The sequence below is a fragment of the Sorex fumeus genome, unplaced genomic scaffold (genome assembly GCF_029834395.1).
Source record: "Sorex fumeus unplaced genomic scaffold, SorFum_2.1 ptg000092l, whole genome shotgun sequence".
NCBI lineage: Eukaryota > Metazoa > Chordata > Mammalia > Eulipotyphla > Soricidae > Sorex > Sorex fumeus.
In genome coordinates this window covers 10,526,169-10,534,272 of record NW_026606149.1, presented here as the reverse complement: position 1 = coordinate 10,534,272, position 8,104 = coordinate 10,526,169, and positions in this window count along the sequence as shown.

Sequence of the window (8,104 nt, the reverse complement as noted above, 5' to 3'; positions counted from 1 at the left end):
TGTTAATCCAAGTAGTTTATAAAGGTGAGGCCAAGATTACTGGCCTGTGGATGTAAAGAAACTATGTATGTTTGCTGCCTCAATGTTCTTTCTGTAACTCCTTTTGATGACATCACTATATTGGCCCTTTAGCGGTACCATGATGTATATAAGGGGATTTTCGGGACTCTTTGGGGGGCTCTCTCAGGGTGCATGTGCTTGAGGACTCCTGAGGCCTCCATGACATACATTTCTTGCATGTAATAAACTGCTGCTAAGATCAACCAGCTTGGCCTCGTTTCCTTCCTTCGCCTGACCATCGCCATCGACCTCCGTGGAGTGGGGAAACGGCCTGAGACTACCGAACACGGGTGGCGGGAGAGATAGGCTGCTGCCCTCCCCTTAGCTGGTCCTTTTGTGTGTTTACACACCAGCCCCCTAGAAAACTCACCCAGATCCGCTCTGTCCTTCAGCTGGGCCGGCCAGTCTGCTTGGGAGAATCCTGCTCACGACAGGCGGGCACTTGTGCCGTTTGACAGCTGCACGGGCAGCGTCCCAGCAGCAGGACAGGCAGCAACGGTGCCAATGGCTGGCTGAGGGCCCGTCACGCACACAGCCGGGCCCGCGCTGGGGCACACAGGGGAGGATGGTCCTCGGGTCCTGGCGTGTGGCGATCCCAGCGGAAATGGCGCGAGGAGAGACGTGGGGATCAGTGGGTCCACGGGAGCCTCCACGTCACGAGCCACGAGATGAGCAGTGCTGGGTGGCTCAGGGCACGCTGGACGCAGACGGACGCCAGGACCCGGAGACGCTCCAGGACTCGGGCCCCGCCTGGCATGCACTGGTCCCCAGCACCGGGCCGGCCCCTGATCGAGGAGAGTGAGGAGAGCCCTACAAGCCAATGGGCGTTGCCCCCAGGCCCCAAACTAAGCCCACACAGAAGAGCCACGGCAGCCCTCGGCCGAGAGTCAACATGAGGGCATAGGGGGCCACGGCGCAGGGATGGGACCTGGCGGAGGGAGGTGGATGCTGGGCCGGGATGGGGGCTGGGCCATCGTGTGTCCACCGTGAGTGACCTTGTGAATCCCAGACCTTCATCACCTGTGCGTGGGCCCAGGACCCGAGTGGCTCCACCCGACTAGGGCCGGTTCCCAGGTCCAACTGCGGGCCTTTCCCACGCCAGCAGCTGCCCTGCGTGTGTCCACCTAAGGCACAACCACAGAGTGACCGGCCCGTGGGTCTGTCTGCCTCAAAGCCCTGGAGACAGAGGAGAGCCAGTGGGCCTGGGCAGGCACTCGGCAGCCACTGGGGCCATGAGAGGGGACATGGCTGGCCCCTTGCGGCTTGGGTGGACACTGGATGCCCACCTTGACAGTCCAGATGTCAACGCCACCCACCCCCGTGAGGTCATTCGTCCAAGTTTCCAGGAGCAGCAGACAGTGAAGGCAGTGGGTGGCCGCTACCTCTCCTGCTCTGAGGAGAGTGGTCCGGAACATTCCATCTGACTCTGGGTCTGGAGGGAAGTGCTGTTAACGAGGTGCAGGAGGTCATGTGACACGGGGGAAGTAGCCCTGGAGGCTCAGGGACATGACCCGCCTCCTGATGGGTGTCCTCGGACACAGCTCAGCCCACAGACACTGCCCAGGGCAGGGGCAGGTGGCCAGCAAGCCTCCCCCACGTCACACGGCCCACTCGGACCCAGCCAGCGGAGGCCAAAACTGCCGTGGGATTGAAATCGGAACCAACTCGCCTTCGTGGGAAAAGAGCCTGGACGGGGCCAGTTCCGGGGTCCCGGCATCCGCCCTGGGGGCTCCACAGACGGGGGGGAGGGGGGGGGCTGTGTGGCTGCGGCTCCGGCCAGGGCAGCTCCCGGTGGCTCTTGTGTGCTCGGGAAGGGAGGGAGGATGACGCATTCAGAAGCATTTTAATCTGCCCAGCTGTGATAACTGGGTTCTCACAGAGGATCTGGAGGATCACAGCGAACGGCCCAAATCAGATTAGAGAGATCCTCTGCCCGCCAGCCGGCACAGGCCCGCGCTAAGTGCTCTGGATGATATTTCAAAGGGATTTTTCCATCCCAGGGTTTCCACTCCCTCCTCCCTGGGGCCCTGCGGGCACCCCCCGCCCCATCCTGTGCCTGTTCCTGGGGTCCTGCGGCGTCCCCAGCCAGGGCAGTGAGCCATCCGCCCGCCACCGGGCCCAACACTGCCCTTGCCTGGAGGGATGGGCCCTTCCTGACGCCAGGGTTTCCAGAAAAACAACCAGCAGGAGGAGTTCTTGGGTGAAGTGGACGACCGTGTGTGTGCATATCAGTGTGTATGAGTGGCATGGGTGTGTGCATGTGTGTGTACGAGTGTATATGGGTGTGTGTATGGGTGTCTATGGGTGTGTGTATGAGTGTGTGTTTTGGTGTGTATGTGTGTATGGGTGTATATGGGTGTGTAAGTGTGTTCTGGTGTGTGTGTATATCGGTGTATATGGGTGTGTATGAGTGTGTGTTTTGGTGTGTATGTGTGAATGGGTGTGTATGGGTGTGTATGAGTGTGTATGGTGTATGTGTGGGTGTATATGGGTGCATATGGGTGTGTGTATAGGTGTGTATGGGTGTGATAGGGGTGTGTGTAAGAGTGTGTATGTGTATGAGTGCGTATGGGTATGTGTATGTATGTACAGTTGTGTGTAGATGTGTCTGGTGTGTGCAGACGTGTGCAGAGGATCACGTGTTCGTGTGCTCTATGTGCAGGCGTGTGAATGCCATCATTGGCAGAGGGCCCCCGACCCCTGCAGGCTGCACTCAGGCGCGTCTCTCCGGCCTGTGGGGGTGGGTCCCTCTTCTCTGTTCTGCTCACGGGGGCCCGCCTGGCCCCCATGCCTCCGAACACTGTTCTGGAAACTCCCTCCAGCCCCCCAGAGACGCTGTTTCAAGTTCTGTGCGTCGGTCGCCGGGGCATTTCCTCGTCTCTCTGCCACCAGGGCGGGCAAGGAGCTGTCCTTGCCATCAGCTGCTGGGACTGAAGAACCTTCCGGAACTCTCCTCCCCTTGGCCTTGGCTCCTCCTCCCAGGAGCCCACTGCCCAGGGCCGCGTTCTTGGAGGAGAACAGACGCTCCGCCGCCCTGCCCTGCTCCGACCTGATGGGGGAGCCCATCAGCTCAGCGTTTCCTGGCCTCCGGGGAGGGGGACGCAGGGCCCACGGTCGACATTGCAGAGTTAAAGCTGCCCCCGGGCCCGTGACACCTGCGTCCACGCAGCAAGGTTGACATTGTTGTACACTGCTCTTCCTGACTGTGCTTCCAAATTAGATGATAACTCCTTCATGGAATCCTACTCCACTCTTTTCGGGTCACACCTGGCGATGCACAGGGCTCTGCACTCAGGGATCACTCCTGGCGGTGCTCAGGGGACCCTCTGGGATGCTGGGGATTGAAGCCGGGTCGACCGTGTGCCAGGCAAACGCCCTCCCCGCTGTGCTGTCGCTCCAGCCCTGGAATCCTGCCCCTTACCGACCAGTAGGGCCTTTTTAAAAGCACAGCTCTAGATTCGTCTCACATAGCACAAGGTTGAACCCTGAAAAGCCAAGCAGAAGGAAGACTCGCTTTCTTGTGTTTACGTAAGAAACCAAACAGAAATATCAGGCTGTAAAAATATAAACACACTAGAACGAGGCTTTGGGAAATGAGGACAGCAGGGGGGGCAGCGCACGTGAGGGGCCGTGGGGGGCAGTGGCCGCTTCTGGGGGCTGCAGCACTGGGTTAGGGAGCTGGAACCCACCGTCGCGAAAATGTTCAGGAGAAAAGCTTGAAATGTGGGATGTAAAGACTACGCTTTAATTTTATAGTCGAATGATTCATGCTCGGAGGTTGTTTTCCAATGCCAGGAGGGAGGGAGGCCGTGACACTCTCTGACTCAGCTTCGGAAACTCGCCCTGCCAGTGGCCGTCCGGCTGCCAACTGCGTTGTTGTAAATCACCCCCATTCCTCGCGCTGTGGGGGGGAGGGTGGCGGGTCCCGGAGGCCGTGAGGTGGCCCCAGGCTGGAGGGCCCGCCGGGCGCGTGGCAGGAAACAGGTCCACAGGTCCACAGGCTCACCCAGGCTCCGTCCACTCGGGCCCCGGGGCTGTGGGCCTCCCCGTGCGACTGTCCACTAAGGTGGAGCTCGCGGCCCTTTAGGGCACAGGGGAGGAATCACACAGGAGAGAACGAGGACTTCCTACAAGATGCAGTTAGAATAAAATATTTTACTTTTGCCGATGCCAACCTTCTTTATTTTTTTAAAGCGCCATCGTCTTTCTTTCCCAAGGTTACAAGGTTATTCATGACTGGGTTTCAGCCACACGGTATCCAACACCCACCCCTGCGCCAGGGCACATCTCCAAGCACCAGGTTGCCCTGACCCCCCCCCCCCCCCAGCTGCCTCGATGGCAGGCACACAACCCTCTCCCTCTCTCCTTCTCTCTCCCTCCCTCTCTCTCCTTTCCTCTCCCTCTCTCTCCCTCCTCTCTCCCTCTTTCTCCTTCCGTCTCTCTCCCTTCCCCTCTCTCTCCCTCTCTCTCTTTCTCCCTCCCTTTCTCTCGCTCTCTCCCTCTCTCCCTCCCTCTCTCTTCCTCTCTCTCTCTCTCTGTCTCTCTGTCTCTGTCTCTCTCTCTTCCCCTCCTCTGGCATTCTGATCTGCAGTACAGGTTCTGAGAGGCCATCGTGTCTATCCCTTTCCCTCCTTTCAGCACTCAGCCTTGTCCGGAGTGACCATTTCCAGCTATCCCTGTCACAATGGTCCCTTCTCTGTCCCAGCTGCCCTCTGCCCCACATGCTTGTGGCAGTTCCAACCGAGGGCGTCAGTCCTCCTGCCCCCTATTTCTTCTGTCCTTAGATATTAGTTTCAGACTTTTTTTATTTGAAAATTTAATGCAGGATGTGCATTTTCTCATATTTTTCCTTAGAATATAAAAAAAAACCTTTAAGACTGCTTTCCAAATGGCTTTTGCATGTAAACCATGTTTGCTTTCATAGCCCTATGACAGCTGAAATGATCAACTAGGGGAGACTAACATTCAGCCATCGTCACCACAGATCCCAATCCCAGATCCCAGCCAGTCACCTCAGATTCCAGCACAGTCACCTCAGATCCCAACCAGTCACCTCAGATCCCAGCTGGTCACCTCAGACCCTGGTCAGTCACCTTAGATCCCAGTCAGTCACCTCACATCCCAGCCACAGTCACAACAGATCCCAACCTATTACCTCAGATCCCAGCCACAGTCACCACAGATCCCAACTGGTCACCTCAGACCCTGGTCAGTCACCTCAGATGCCAGCCAGTCACCTCAGATCCCAGCCACAGTCACGACAGATCCCAACCGATTGCCTCAGATCCCAGCCACGGTCACCACAGATCCCAACTGGTCACCTCAGATCCCAGCCAGTCACCCCAGATCCCAGCCACGGTCACCACAGATCCCAGCTGGTCATCTCAGATCCCAGCCAGTCACCTCAGATCCCAACCACAGCTCCATGGACCCAAACAGTCACCCTCCAGTGGGTCCCTGTCCCTGAGGGGCTGTGCTCACTGCACCTCCCTGGCCCCCAAGGCAAGAGGCCCCGACTCCTCCCGCCAACCCTGCTCAGTGCAGCGCCTGTCACCACCTTGACCTGCTAAAAGCAACACCGCGGAGGCGGCCGAGGGCGAGAGAGAAGGTGCCGGGGGACAGCGTCTCCTGGAGGTAAAAATAGACCCGGCGACCTGGCACGCCACACAGCGGGGGGCGGGAAGAAGGCTCAGGTGCCCGGGGGACAGACAGGCCCAGGTGCCCAGGGCCGCACTCGAGAGCAGAGAGGGCAGGGGAGAGGCGCAGCTGTACTCGCACCCGTGCCCTGTCCTCCCACCGACCCTGCAGGGCTGAAAGTGGCTTCTGGGGCTGCTGCCCGCCCGGCGTTGGCCACCACAGGCCCCTGGCAGCCTGGGACTGCCCAGCCCAGCCCAGGCCTCGGGAGATGGAGGTGCGGGCGGACGGCTACGGGGCCTTTGGCCGGCCCCGGCCCAGCGGCCCCGGGAACGTGTAAGGCCAAGCAGCCCCGTGTTCGGGGAGACGGTGGCCTCTGGAAGGGGGCTTCCTGCCCCCCCCCCGCTCAAAACTCCAGGTGCCGCCCAGAGGGAAGGTCAGACGCGGGGGCAGAGGCCCGGCCAGACTCGGCACAGCCCGACCCTGCCGGTGTCTGAGCAAGGGGTCCTCCCTGCAGGACCTGGGCAGGGAACACCCCTGGCCAGCCTCCTGGAGCCCCGCCCTGCCCACCCTGAGTGGGCGCGCAGCCTCGCGACTCTCTGGAGCAAACACGCCTGACCCTCAGGCAGTACCTGCGAAACTGCCCCGGGAACCTCTGCGACAGAGGGTGAGAGCCAGGCCCCAGGGCAGGGCACTGACCCCGAGATGGGACCGCGCCCCCGCTGGACGTCAGGTCAGGGCCTCTGGGACGGCTGACGGTGAGGCCTGAGTGTCCGCAGTGTGAGGGGACCCCAGCTAGGACGGCACTGTGGCAGGTCCCTGGGGCTGCCCGTCACCCCGCCCTGCACCCACGTCACAGTGAGTCGCGGCCCCTCCCACTCTCCTGAGCCCACGGCACGTGGGAAGCCACAGCCCCCAAGTGTAAATCACTGTGGCAGCTGCCGTGGGCAGAGGCTGGATCCTTGGAAGGCCCATGCCTGGGGGCAGGATTCCTCCCGCCCAGTGCCCACATGCCTGCCAGGACCCTGGCTCTAGTGGTGCCCCTCCACCCACCCCCCGGGGACACTGAGCTGGGGACCCTGTCCCCCTCTCTGCGACAACTCCGGGTCCGAAGTCTGCTCTTCACACGCTCCGGGGATGCAGAAGCTTTCCCAGCTGTCGCCAGAGACACCCCACGGGGCCTCAAGAGGAGCTCGGACACGGGGTGTCTCCTCTGAGTCGCTCCGAAGCACCAGGACGAAGCTGAGTGCCGGTGGTACCAACACGCTGAGCACCTGTACGGGGCACAGAGCGTGCCCAGGGAGAGCCCGGAAGGGGCCTGGCGGCCTCTGCGTGTGACCTTCCAGCAGGGACTGCCAGGGCTCCCGGCGACCAAGGCGCCCCTAAGGGGTCCCAACTCCCCTTGGCACTGCCGCCTGCGACTCAGCCTGCAGGCGTTTGTGGCTTTGGCACCCACCCGCCCTGCTCACCCGCCTCAGTCTCCTGCCATCCAGACCATCGGAGGGAACAAAGATCAAATCCCCATATTGATGAGGCTTCCAATTGGCAATAAAGCTAACTGCTATGGAAATGTCTTCCGGTTCCTTCCTCATAATGATCTGGCGAGACCCAAAAAGAACAAAAGCATCGCCACTAACCCTAAGCGCGTGTTTCCCAACAACACCCAAAGATCCAGAAACGTTTTACGATGTGACTTTTTTGTGCGATTCCAACTTTCCATGATGTTTTTGTATATCTTCCTGATTTATAGTGCCATGATTTCTTATAGTGTGAATGATTCCTTACAAATACTAAATCACCAACATGCGGCTCAAATACATTCCAATGCTGTGCTCCATGAATATTTATGGCGTGTTTGCAACATGCGACCAAAAAATTAAGAGCCTTAGCCCTCCTGTCTCGGACGTGACAGAGAAGAAAATAGAAATACGCACACCAGAGCAGAATCAAAATTCCCGAGTGGGCCCAGCCCGATGGCAGGATTGCGGGGGCCGCATCACTAACCTGGGTGCTTCTCACCGACTCCCTGAACTTGGTGGCCACAGGCGTTGCAGTCGTGCAAATCAGCACAACGCAAGTCGGCTTTTCTGAGGTGCCTGAGGACAGTGTGGAAACAGCCGGACACGCTGGAATTGACGGAAGGCACGGAGGGTCCAGTTGGGCATGGGCTGCCCTTCCCTCGTGGCCTCTCCCACAGACGGATGAGCTGGTCCCACCTGGCACCCCAAGTACACCAGAGAGGGGGGACCCGGCCCTGGGTCCAGGGCAGCCCACCACCTGCGTTCTCCTTGGTCAGCTGACAGCTGGGGTATCAGGCAGCGAGGGCGGGACGTGGATCGAGACCAGCCTGCAGGTGACAGTGTCCGGGGCCCTCCAGGTTCCCAGGGCGGCTCAGGGGTCTGGCACCAGG